Source organism: Protopterus annectens, chromosome 9.part0 (assembly GCF_019279795.1).
Source record: "Protopterus annectens isolate FY-2018-M chromosome 9.part0, PAN1.0, whole genome shotgun sequence".
Lineage (NCBI taxonomy): Eukaryota > Metazoa > Chordata > Ceratodontiformes > Protopteridae > Protopterus > Protopterus annectens.
The window spans coordinates 911,445,453-911,460,029 of NC_056743.1; the positions used below are offsets into that span (position 1 = coordinate 911,445,453).

At 37.8% G+C, this 14,577-nt stretch overlaps 1 protein-coding gene across 1 annotated transcript in view; it reads right to left on the reverse strand.

Annotated features, from left to right (window-relative positions):
• The window catches only part of LOC122811661 (unconventional myosin-Ib-like), a 1,027,360-nt gene that overhangs the window by 690,357 nt on the left and 322,426 nt on the right, over positions 1-14,577 (reverse strand). The window lies entirely within an intron of this gene.

Here is a 14,577-nt window from a genome sequence, read left to right on the forward strand (position 1 = left end):
ATACAAGATGAGTGTACCCTCACTAACCTATAAAGGATGGGTGTATCTTCACTAACCTATACAGGATGGGTGTATCTTCACTAACCTATACAGGATGAGTATACCTTCACTGACTTATACAGAATGAGTGTGCCTTCACTAACCTATAAAGGATGAGTATACCTTCACTGACTTATACAGGATGAGTGTACCTTCACTAACCTATACAGGATGAGTGTACTGCTTTGTGCTCACTGCCAAAAGAGTGCAGTGCATTGTGCCCAGTTTTTTACATGAATCTTTCACAGATACAGAGCTACATACAGCATATGCTAAATAGGACCATTCAGCATCATATATATAACTGGAGTATCAAAACACTAATAAGCGTGTCATACTCTACTTTCAACATTATCTGCAATTATTAAATGTGACATCAACCTTTTGTGAAACATACACTATTAAACACTAAGCTATGTAGTTTGAAACCCATAGAAAATGCACCTCATATTTTTTCTAAAATGTCCCCATCAGGAAAGAACCTATTCTATATAAGCATTTTTTTAAAAATGCTCATTGTTAAACAAGTCAAGTGGAAATCCATTTTCAGTCTCTCTCATTCTCTGTGTAGTTTTTTTTTCAGTGCTCTTTCTGGTTTCCAGTTAGCATTCCAAATTAAATCTTACTTACTTCATTGCCTTTTCCATTGTTTTTTACTATGCATCTGAAATAAACACATTCTAGAAGCCCATTAAGTGTCAGCATCTGGTGACAGGTAATATACCATGTCTTACTACAAAGACAAGGCACTGATTAAAGTAATTCTCAATAAGGAGCAGCAATAAAGACAGCACCATAGTAAACATTTGTCTCCAGTAGGTTTGTGGGCAGTGTTACACCAGCCGCTGCAATGAGCAGCATAGGTAAGTAATACTTTGACGTAAATGGTAACCCTCCCCTGAGGTTAAGATAATGACACCTGCATGTCTCTTAACATTCTCCCTTCCACCTCCCTAGGGAAAGACAATTTTTTTTTAACATTACAGAATAAAAACAGATTTGAGATCAGGTAGACGTGTTTGTGAATTACTCTTAACAGTGAAGGCAAAGGAAAATGCAGACTGGAAGAAACTTGTTTCAGTAAATGAAAAATCATCGTAGGGGACATAAGTATACCCAGTACAACATTACTTTACCTGATACACAGTCATCCCAGCCATTTTTACATCATGGCTGGTACTTAGATGGTGAAGTTTTCTGTACAAATCACACTCAGATATCCACCAGACAACTCTAAACATTTGGTGGTCTCACACATGAAGGCCAAACAGCAACAACAAATGCGGATGATATACTAATTCAAAGTAATTTCTATTTGTCCAGGTTTACCTGTTCAGGTGGATGTTAAATGGTTCATGGTAATTATCAACATAGTTACATATTTTTTCTAGCCTGTGCTGGAGATCTCATGTCACTGTAACATCATGTTGGTTCTTCCTTAAAAAGTTCCAAAGGCTCAGTAGAATATAACTAGTAAAAAAATGCAATAAATAAAATAACATACCACACAGTTACCTAGTTTATTCAATCCCATCATCCAGATTCAACAACTCAGAGGAATAGAGTATAGAATTCCCTCCCTCATCAAGTACTAGTCATATATGATATGTCGATATAAGAAAACCATCTGCCACTGACTTGTTTTGAGACCCTATCCAGGTGTCATTATTCTACCACCTAACTGTGCCCTTTTCTTTTTTCCATTTGTCTCAAGTATCCTTCAACCATTCCACTGATGTATGATTGCCTCGTGGCATGTTCCAAAGTCTCACTATCCTCTCTGTGAAACAGTCTTTCCTTAAACCAGTCTTGAAAAGGGCTACCACCTGTCCCACTTTGCGCGGGACAGTCCCTCTTTGGGCAGTTGTGTTCTGACAAAAAATTGTAAAAATGGCAAATATCCTGAGATTTTAGGACAAAATTATTTCCTATATTTTATGTAATAGTTGCATAAAACAGTTATTCTGTATCTAAAATACTTAATGTTATAAGAAACAGAATAAGCAACTAAAATGCTACAAGAATAAGCTTTTACTTAGGCAAAAAAGTTAAGTTCTATCCTTTGTACTGACCGTGGGTATGTGTCGGCCTGTAAAATCTGATGTTTGTACCAAAAATGTCCCACTTTGGCAATTTGAAAAGGTGGCAACCCTAATCACTACCTTCAGCCTATCACCCTTTACTCATTCTTACTTCTCAGTCTTTCCAGTTCTATTCCAACTCTCCCATTTGCTCCTTGACAAATAGGTGTGTCTAAATCATTGCCCATCCTGTTCTCTCCTACAATGAAGACACACCAAGCTATACAACACTGTCTAGTTAAAGCAGTTCTATCTCCAGACTTATCATCATTTTGCTAACAAAAATTGCATACTTTCTCTCAGTATAGGCAACCAGAAACAGATGCAAAATGTTCCAGATGTAGCTTCCCAATACTTCACATAAATAATGGGAGCTTGATTTCATCACCCTTGTGAACCCCACTCCAAAATCAGCATCTAAATGATTGTTGCTATATCACATTTTATGCTTGATTGTATGATTAACATAAAGGTGAGTATGACCTATGATCTATTTCTTCCCCTATCCTCCCTAGGACTACAGTCTAAACACCTAGCTTCCCTCACAATTATACACAATCTACTATTTTTATATATCAGATCTGAGCTGTAATCAATCTACCCATGATACAAGCTGTACCAAATCTGGTTCCTACCAGTCCCTTCATCCTTGACAACCTCACAGATACTTCTCTCAATGAACAACCCAGAAGCCCCATTAGCCTTACGAGTCTGGTATGCAAAGCTATGGAGCGCATCATCATGGGCCTGCTTAACAAAGATATAGACCCCACACAGTTTGGCTGTGTCAAGGGGAGATCCTGCCTAATGAACCTGGTTGACTTCTTTGAGGCAGTCATCAAGGCTGTGGATGAGGGTAAGGCAGTGCATACAGCCTACCTTGACCTGGCCAAGGCCTTTGATATCATTCCCCACTCAGGTATCATTGATAAACTCACCAAACTAGGCATCAAGCCTTACATCACTAGGTGGGTTGCAAATTGACTCACAGACAGAACCCACAGAGTGAAAGCTGCGGGTTCCAAGTCAGACTGTCAACCAATCATGAGTGGAGTCCCACAGGGCTTGGTCCTGGGCCCTCTCCTGTTTGGCATCTACTTCTCAGAAGTCCAGGCCAACACAAAATGACTCTGGATGACCAAGTTTGCTGATGACTGCAATCTAAGAGTCATTATCAACTCCCCAAGTGATGCAGACATCCTACAAAAGGGCCTCTCTGAGACCAGTGACTGGTGTTGAAACCATGGCCTGAAGCTTAATGCCAAAAAATGCATTATCATCCCCTTTGGAAAAAACTCAGTTCCCATGAATTACCATGTTGATAGGAGCGCAATGAACACTGAAGGTGCCATAACAGATCTGGGCACCCAGGTCGACAGCCGCCTCACCTTCGACTACCACATTGACACTGTGGTCAGAAAATCCTTCTACGTAGCACATCTTATAACCAAAGGTTTCACATCCAGGAAGAAAAAGGTAATCATCCCTCTCTACTCATCCCTCATTAGACCAATCATCGAATATAACGCCCATTTGGCATGTACCTGACTAGACACCTAAAACAGCTGGAGAGGCCACAAAAGTACCTCACAAAAAGGATCCTAGGTCTTAAACACATGTCCTAGATGAGCAGACTTATGAACAGACTCATGAAACTTCAGCTGTTCTCAGTCTCTTGTCGCCTACTTAGAGGTGATCTCTGCTTGACTTACAAAGCCATGTCTGACTCAGCCCTACTTGAAATGCTACACCTAAAGAAATACCAATCCCCCCAAGCCACACACTCCAGAGATCATAACCTCATTACCACAATTAACAGAACATGCTGGAGGGACAGGTTCATCTCCCAAAGACTGCCCATACTCTGGAATAAGCTTCCCATTCATGTCAAGCAGAGCACCTCGCTGGCCCTCTTCAAGGGAAATATTGACAAGTGGATGGGTAACAGAAAGTTCACTCCAGGGATCATTCCAGTTGCCCTACTGGATAGGGACACTGTAAACTAACATCATGTGGCATGGTGGCAGGGCAATTTTTTCGGGTTAGGCTTGTAAATACTGAAGGGTCGTTAGCCTAGTGCACACTTATGAACCAGTCTTGGTGATATTTGTGAAAATACTGCAGTTTTTGCGTTTGTTTTTTATTAATTCATTAACCAACTAAAGTCAACTAGGCACAGGTACTTATTTCAATAAACAACCCAGAAGCACTATAAAGGTACCAGTATGGTAAAAGTGATTTGGTCAAAATTACAAATCCTCCCTACCGGTTACGGCATACTAAGAGTAGACCAGTTAAACAAGAAAAGAGGCAGTATAGCTATAACATTTAAACAGCATCTAAATATCCAGATCTTAAAATCATCAGCTCCACAAATAGGCAATGAAGAAATAATATATACCAACCTCAAAATAAACCAAAATAAAACCATCAACATAACTGGATGCTACTTCCCACCTGGCCGAAACATCCCTCCACTAGAAAACCTCCTCAGCTGGTCTACCCACCATCTCCCCCAAGAAACTATAATTTTAGGTGATTTCAATAATGACTGGCAATCCTGTTTTGGCAACCATCCAACCCGTCATCTACACTTTCATGGCTTCACCCAACTAGTCCAGTTGCCAACCAGGATAAATAAAAACTGCAACAAGCACACTACCCTGGATTGGATACTAGTCAGTAAGAGCCCCAGTCATATATAGCAGGCTGCTTATCAGATAGCCTCAGTGATCACTCCCCAACATTCCTACTCAAAAAACACCTATACCAAGCTAAACCTGTCATATACCGTCAGATATGTAAAAAACTAAACTTTAACCCACTCACATTCATGTCATCCCTCAAAGAATGCAACTGGCATCCTCTAAAGTACCTCAGTCTTGATGACACAGTTGAATTTTTTAATACTACCTTCCTGAGCATCCTTAATTACCATGCCTCCATAAGACTTTCCAGAACCAAAGCACAACCCTCCCCATGGGTACAGAAAACCACTAAGTCAGAAATGAAAAACAGGGATAAAGGCTGGGAGCACTAGCGCAAAACCAAAACTCCCTCAACTAGACAGAAATTCCTAGAACTACGCATTAGAGTCAAAAAGCTAATAAAACAGGAGCAATTCCAATAATACCAGTCTGCCCTAGACTACTCCCAACACAACCCCAAACAATTCTGGTCCTCCATAAACTCCATCCTCCATCCAGGTAAAGTCAGTACCCCTCCTCCTAACATCCCTCACTTCTCCGAAAATATTGCTACCTCATTCAACGCACACTTCACACAAACCATACTATCACTAGCTAGAAAACACAACCCCCCCCTCCCCTCCAACCCACACCTTCAACTAGTAATCCTCCCACTGTCTTCTCTTTTTCTCCTGTTCCTACCTACAACATAAAAAACTCTTAACTAAACTGAATACCTACAAATCGAAGCTGATGCTCTAGCCTACCCAGTATCCATCTTGATTAACTGATCTCTGTCAGAAAGTTACATTCTCATACTATGGAAAGTATCACATATAATTCCCCTCCACAAAGACGGCCCCTCCACAGAACTAACCAATTACCGCCCCACAGCTATTCTCTCTCCACTCTCCAAAATACTAGAGAGATGCATTCACTCTCAGGTCTCAGACTACCTCCTTACTAACAACTTCCTTTCCAATACTCAGCATGGTTTCCGACCAAACCCTAGCACCATCACTGCCTTACTCTCCTTAACTAACACTATCCTTCAGCATAAAAACAATGGCTATCTCTCCTTTGCTACTTTCCTAGACCTATCTAAACCATTTAACATGGTCCCACACAAACAACTCATCTCTGTCCTCAATAACCTATCCTTCTCTCAATCAGTCACCAACTGGTTTCAGAGTTACCTGTCTGACTGCCAACAATCCGTTGTATGGGAAAATATCATATCTCCCCAACTACCTGTCTCTTTAGGGGTTCCCCAAGGATCCATCCTTGGACCCCTACTCTTCTCTATTTTCACCAATAGTCTAGCCTCTGCCACCAAACATGGTACGCTCATACAATACGCAGATGACTCAGCCATCATCTGTTCAGCCCAGTCCCTACCCAAATTGCAAAAAGTCACACAGGAAGCCTTTTCCTCTGTTGAAACTTGGTTATCCAATGCCCAATTAATACTCAACCCAAACAAAACTAAACTACTAATCTTCCAACCCACCAAACATACTCAAAACAACTCTCACTTTAACATCACAGCAAAAGACAACACCACTATACACCCAACAGAACACACCAAATTGCTAGGAGTGGAAATAGATAATAAACTAAAATTTGACATTCACATATCCATGACCATAAAAAAAGTCCACAAAAAACTAGGAGAGTTATACAGAAATAAGCAACTTCTCACCAAAGCAGCAAAGATTTCAGTAGCAAATTCCCACCTTATCTCCACCCTACTTTATGCCTCTCCAATATTTACCAACCTAAGGCAATGCAATCTAAACAAGCTAGAAACCTGCTACAACAAAATCGCCAAATTCACCACAGGAGCATCCTACCATAGTCACCAATGTCTCTCACTTGCTGAACTGGTTTGGCTTGAACTCCCTTACCTCCTTCAATGGTATCAACTCACACTCGCCCACAAACTAGTAAACCATCCACTAAAAGTCCCATCCCTCCGGAATCTACTCCAACCCTATCGCACCACCAGACCACTAAGATTCAGCAACAAAAATCACTTACAGGTCACTAAAGCCAATAACTCTGCTGGAGAAGCTCTATTCTCTTGCGCCATAGCCAAATTATGGAACTCCCTCCCACCCACAATTACCTCCGTACCATCATGCACCCACTTCAAAACTTTACTAAAAGCGCACCTAAAAACATGCTGGCTATACCCTTGCAACTCCACCTCTAATATCACCCACCCCATCCACCCACTATCTTTATTTCCACCCCATTAACTACCTTGATTAAAGCAAGCTTGGATGCTCATAAGCCTAACTACTTATTATACAGCAGGAACTTCTTATTGTAACAATTGTTAATGTCTGTTATGTACTTTGCAGATGATAAAGATTCTAGTTGTCAACTGATGTACTTTGTTCTTCATCTGTAACTATGTTTGCAATTGTTAATTGCTATGTTGATCAAATTGTTAATTGCTATGTAAATCCAATGTAACTACTGTCTGCATATTTTAACTGTGGAGCTTTTCTCCTGGGGCCTCTGCTGAAAATGGGCCTACGTCCAGTTAGACACTCCCGGTCAACAAATGTAAATAAATAAAATAATAAACTAAAATAAAATAAAATAAAGTATAGAAGAAAAGACTGACAGAATCACAACATGGACTAGATGGAGTTTCTAACCTCAACCCTATGTTTATAACAGATTTTCTTGTTTTCTAATCTTAGTGTTATATCTAATCCAGTTATGTTAAGTCAAATTACTTTTGCTACAGAATTCTATAGTAATTCACTGATTAGAAACTTTTGTCCAGAACCACAGAACCTCACACAAAGATCATCTACCACCCTTTGCTTCAGGACATTTATTTTCTGAATCACGTCACCATTTGGCCAATACTACCATACAATTTAATTTTTGCGCCAAATGCAATGAGATAATAGTCATGAACTTCTTGCTAAAGTGAAGATTCATCACATTCAGAGTGTTCCCCTTGTTCATGTCACTAATGAAAACCGTTGCAATACCGACCAAAGCTGGACAACCAAAATATTTTCTATGTGAAACTGTACAGCTAACTGTCTGCAAGAAGATCAGAATTCATTATCTCCATTTCCATAATAAAACCAGAGAGGGAAATGAGGCTGGTAATTACCTGGCCTCACCATACCTGCGTCCAGAATTCATTACCTCTATTTCCATAATAAAACCAGGGATGGAAGTGAGGCTGATAATTACCTGGCTTCACCATACCTGTGTCTTTGTGCAAAGGAACTCCTGCCAGCATCTTCCAGTCCTGAACAATACCTGTTTTGAAGGAGAGACTGTACAGTTCAGCTAATGGTTTACTGCCAGATCTTTAAATCTACTGGGCTAGCAGGTTATCTGGATACTATATCTTATCTCCCTTAAGTTCTTGAAGTTCCTTCTCTGTTTCTACTGTAGACACTAAGTGTTTGTCTATTCATCCTCATCTATATCTGGTTTATCATCTTATGATGGCCCCCAACACACTGTCATAGGGCCCGGTGCTTGAGGTCCTTAGCTAATGTTGTCCAGAAGAATCACTTTTAGGCTGTATGTAAGAACCGTCTGTAACCCACAACAAATATGCTTATATATGAATATACTTTCATAAAGTTTTTTTGTTATGCCTCAGTTGCCCCTGCTCCTCCATCTCCAATACAATTTGCCTGTTGTTGTGGTATTTAATCTTTAACTTAAGTCATATTTTATAATACTGGTACTTCCAATGGTCCATGTTTTAAGAATCATCAATTATGCTTAATAAAACATACCTCCTTCCCTACTCCCATTCCCCTTTAAACTATCTTTCCTCCAATATGTGTCTGACAACTTATCAGATGGGTTAAGATCAAGAATTACCAACAAATTACATGTTCCAACAGATAAGGGTCTGGACTGTGTCCACCCCAATCTGCACATTGTATGATTCTGATTAAGTCAATCAATCAGTCCAAAGTTCTCAAAGCATACCTAAAAAGATGCATTTGTGCATACTTGGTTTGCCTTGTTAAAATAAATTAAATCAAAATATCTTCTTCTTTCTACTATTTTAACACCTTTATTAAACTGTCACTTAAGATACAGGCAAATGTGCATTTATATAAAAGAAAAAAATATTAACTTGTTCTTGATTACATATATTAAACATTACATATCTTCTTTTGTATAATTATCATCAGTTAAAAGTTACATAAATTACTCAATTTCTGCCTTCTCTTAAACCTTACTCCTCCTCCAGAACATTATTCTGCATGTATTGTTCCTACAATTTCCATTTTTTTCAATGTAATTTCCTCCTACACTTTTCTAAAGATCCCACTTCTGGTTCTTTTATTTCTGTTACAATATTCAATACCTCAAATACAGTTGGTTTAGACTTTGATTTCCATTTTCTAGTATTGTTTTTTTTTTTTTTTTTTTGCAGCCACCAGAATTAAACTTAACAAGGCCTTACTATGTCAAGGCAATTCAGATCCTGTGTCCCAGCTCAAAAGAATAATTTGCTTAGTTACACCAATTTGCTTACCCAATATTTCTGACAGAGTACTCGGGGAATTTTTAAAGTCTGCTAACTCATTACACTCCCAAATCATATGTCCTCAGTTATCTCTTTCTTCCCTGTCATACATGCGATATTTGTCATCTACTTGAGGAAAAAATTCTTTAGAGACTGCTTGGGGCATAAAACTACATATGCAAACATTAACAAGCAGAAATCATAAACCTTCTACTAGACTTTGTTGCATACTTGGTAGCCATACATATATCCTCCCATTGTTCCCTAGTAAATTGCTTATCAAGTCTTTCTTCCCAATCATTTCTAACCTCCTCTGATTGATTCCTATAGTTATCTAGCAATATTTTATATGCCCACTAATTATCCCTTTTTTAACAGCAGCTTCAGTTCTAGATTTAGTTAAAAACTCTACCAGAGCAGGTCTTTCACTTAGGATTCCCCTATCCTTTTCTTTTTGCCTATACTCTGATATCAATCCTTGATAGGGAAGGCAGTCTGTAGCCTACAGTCCAAATGTCTTCTTGGCCTCTTCCCATTCTAATGCCATTCCCTCCATAGTTTCTTTGCTCCCAATACCTTGGTTCCTTTGTCAGTTTTCTCCAGTAGATCCAGAATTTTACTCTCTCCTTATTTGAGTTTTTCCCGTTTCATCATCACCTTTTTCCACTTTCAATTACAGTATTCTGCTTGTGTTATGTATACGAGCCTAAGCTGTGTAGTTTTAAAATATCCCTTCAAATCATCTAATTATAAACCACTTTGTTCTATTGAAAGGCTCTGTCTATCCCACTTGACCCTTACCCTTTTCACCTCCCAAATAAATTCCTTCAACTCTTTATTAATGCTTATCCACAACTTCTGCTCTGGTTTATAAAAACATGTCTGACCTGTATATAAAATTAATGAGACTAAAAACATTTCACTGCTTGTATCCTGCTACCCATATCCATAAACAAGAGCTTCCAGTTTCTCATTTTTGTATTATCTTTTGTTTAGTCTCTTCTCACATATCCTTAGCTACCACAACAAAAAACTTTTTAATCCATACTCCTAAATACTTCATTTTATTGTGTCTCTATAAATATGGGTATTGCTGAACCAAATTATGTGTGGGTACATGATTTACATCTATAGCCTTTGTTTTATCTTCATTAATTTTGTATCTTGAAAAAGCTTGAAACTGTATCAAACTGTTCCACAACATTAAGATATCCTTTTCCAGTTTTATCATGTGCATAATAATACTGTCTACAAATAAAGCCATTCTTATTACCATACCAATTATATCCTAGAATTTCTGAATCCCTTATTTTCTTTGCCAATGGCTGTAAATGTAAAGGAAATAACAAAGCGGAAAGAAGACACCCCTGCCTGGTTCCTCTGTTCAGAGACAACTTATCAGAGAAGAATCCTCCCACTTTAATTCTGGTCTCTGATCCCTCATGTATCATCATAAATAAACGTATTACTTTATCAGGGAATGCAAATGATTCTATTGCTTACTCATAAAATCCCAGGTTACTCTATGAAATGCTTTCTCTGCATTAAGATCCACTAGCAATAGTATTTTCTTACATTCTGCTTCCCTCAGGATCATTGTTGCTCTGTTAATGTTGCCAAATGTTTACCTCCTCTCCACAAAATCACATTGGTCTGTATCTAAAATTGTTGGTGACACCTTTGTCATTCTTTTAGCTATTATAGACTTACACACTTTATAATCATAATTTAAAATTGAAATACGTCTATACAAAGCTGGGTCTAATGGGTCTTTACAGCCACCAAGGCTTTCTTCAAGGATGTTGGTGCTCCCCCTCCTTATGAAACACTGTTAAACAAAATCTTCCAGATCTTTATCACTTTATTTCCTCCTAGCTTCCAAACTTTACAGGAATACTATCCGTTCTTGGAGACTTTCCTGCAGATTGATTATACATCATCATTTTTTATCTTAGCTCCTTCTGTTTTAACTGTTAATTGTTGAGCCTCATTTACCTCTAATATTGGCCTATTTAAGTCTTTCATAAATATTTCCATCTGTTCTCTTTCATGATTTCCATATTTCTCTGCTTTAAACAAATGTTTACAAAATTTCTGAAATTATCTCCAATGCCTCTACAGAATTTCTAGTTATTTTTCTTGTTACAGACTCCCTAAGTTTGGCAACAACCCTTTCTACTTTATGTTGCTTGATTCATTGTGCTACATTTTTTATTCTCTGGATTATTATCCAAACACAGTTGCTTAACAGTAATCTTTCTAAGCTCATGCATATTATCCAGATACTCCCGTTTTTTTTCCTCTTCTTGTTCTGTGAGATTTCCCTTATTCTGCAATACTTTAACCTTTGTCAGCCCCTCTAAATAACTTCTCTTACTTCTTAACTACATCTCTTTTTCCCACTATCTATAACTTTTGAAGAAATGTTTATCTTCCCTAATAACTCTTGAATAATTTCCACTACCCATTCCTTAAATTCCTCTCTTTTAAGAGGCAGTGGGAAAGCTCCAGTGTCTCACTTTTACTTCATTACCCTGCACTGTTATGTTAGTTTTTATTGGTGCTTGATCTGAAATAGTTATTGTATGTGTGTCAAAGCTTTCAATTAAATGCACATGTTCCTGTGAAATAAAATTTCTCTCTAGTCTAATCCAGTTACTGCACCTTGGGGAATAATATGCAAACTCTCTCTTGGAGTTCCTATTACTGAATTCAAGTCTTCTATACAATGAAATACTTTTCTATATATTTTTATTTCTAAGCTCCCAGATAAATCCTTACTGTTGCAAATCAAATGTCAGTTCCCACCTATAAGTAATATTTCCCTGCTGATAGTTGATTATTTCTCTCAACATTTTCTTAAGCTTCATAATAGCAGTTTTAGTTGTAATATAAATATATGCAAGCGTAATCCTCCTTCCTTGCCAGTAGCCCCTTACTGACATAGATCTATAATTAATATATTTTTCCTCTTCTACCAATATTGGAGCTCCTCTAGCAATTAGTATAATATCTTCTCTTTTCCTTTGCCCCTGATATTCTGCTTAATATTCATCCTGAAATCCTTTCTCTATCAAATTCACATGCTCATTTCTTTCCAAATATGTCTCATACAACACTGCTATTTTCATTCTGCATGTCTTAATATATTTCAATATATTTATCTTTTTTCTATACCTGTGAGGCTATTTACATTTCAAAATAATATGGATAGCATAACCAGTATGATAAGAAGTTATTATTCTCACCTATTATACAAGACAGCCTATTTCCAACTTTTGCATTACATGCACACAATAAGGTTTGGCAGGTTGATCTTAAATTGTTTCTTGTCATCTCCATATGATTGTGTCACATTTTCAAGACTTTTTCATTTAATGAAAATCCTCAATAAAAAAGTAAAAAACATACCCCCACAACACCCCCTGATCTATTAATTTAAAACAAATACACAGAACTATGTACATCTTCAACTAATTACGTTTAATCCTGATAGTAACAATTGTCCAAAATCAACATGTGCACCCACAGGCAAGTTCTGTTCTTCTTTCGGCTTTTCCTGGTTAGGGGTCACCACAGCGGAACTCCGGTCCACTAATGATTGGCAGTAGACTTTATGGTGCTGAGGTGCCAGCTCGACACCCAACCTTCAGTGAAGGCACTCCCATTCACACATGTCTTTTGAACGCCACTCGACCGCGGGGAGGATGCACCCACAGGCAAGTAGTATTTTAAAATTAAGGTTATCTATGATAAAGCACATGTTACGGCTTGTACTCTCACTTATATTGATTGCTGTCTGGTCTTTTCTTATCTCTATTCCCCTCCCAGATGTGAAAAATAGCTTTTGTACATTCAGTAAACATTAACTTTTAGCCTTAAGAAAAAGTGAACTGGCTATCTTTAAATAAAACTAAAGTATACACAGTTCTAGTAAGTGTCTGATTATCAACACAGTAATGTTGCAAAGGTTGTACATGAAACTTTGCACTGTACAGTAGCTCACTAATTCTAACCCCTCTGTCTGATGCCATTCTGCTCAAGACCAGCCATTCTGCTCAAGACCATTAGTATTTCTAATTCTTTGCTATGTGGTACTGGTAATCTAAACATTACTCCATTATGAATGAGGGGCACAATTCCAACCTACATGGGGAAGTGCAGTATCTCTACTCCATGCCCTAATCATGTTGAACCTATTTTTCTACATTTTTATGTTTTCTCTTTACACAGCTCATTCCATAATGTCTATTCTTTTCCACTGGGCCCTCTTATGTAAAATATGTCATATTCAGTTACGTCAGTCATGTTTTTGATGTATAATTACTTGGCAATAAATGCTCCAAAGAAACCAGAATCAAGCTGGTCTGAACACACATTAAGGTATCTTATTTTCAATAACAGTGGTTAACCTAAGACTACTCAAAGTCTCAATTTAGCTTATCAGGTGTGTAACATGGGAGATGTCCCAGGAGAAACTGCTTAAGAATCAACAAGCCTAGACGGACTGAAAGAGGCATGATTCCTCACACAGGGCCAAGACAATTTATGGGTCCTTTTCCTGAGCTAACCTTTACTTATTTGAATCAACTTAAACAAATTGTTCCCATATGAATATGTACCATATGTTTACTTTATTTCTAGTACAATCAAATATGTCTTGGACATATTTTATGTGAGACAGCCTAGTAACATTTCATAAACTTTCAATCATATATTTTACTAAGCTGCCACTTACTAGCTATAGAAATTGTTGCCCACATTTCTGCTGCAGCAATTAGATAAAATGAAAATAATACAAGTATATAAGGTAATCTGCTCTAATTCAGAACAACACATCAGCAGGGAAAACCCATCAGGTATACAATTTATTGGTGCCTCCAATCATATATGAACTGACAGAAAGGATTGCAGTGAAGAACTTAGTGTTATCTTTGTATAGTCTCCTAAATTCTCCAAAAGAAATGTAGAATGCAACTGCAGTGCAGAGATGGATCTGTATTGCATACAAGGAAAAGGTGGTAAAAATAAAATGCTGCAACTTTATTAGGGTACAGAAATTATTTCCATATTAGGGTGGCTAGTCCCTTCCCAATTAAAATAACATATTCTGTGATCCAAGCTTACCCAACAGAAAGTTACATTTTTAATTTACAAAATTTTTGTTGTATTACTGATGCACACCAACAATGGGACAAATCCAATCTGACAGGAACAACAAAATAAACAATGGAGATAA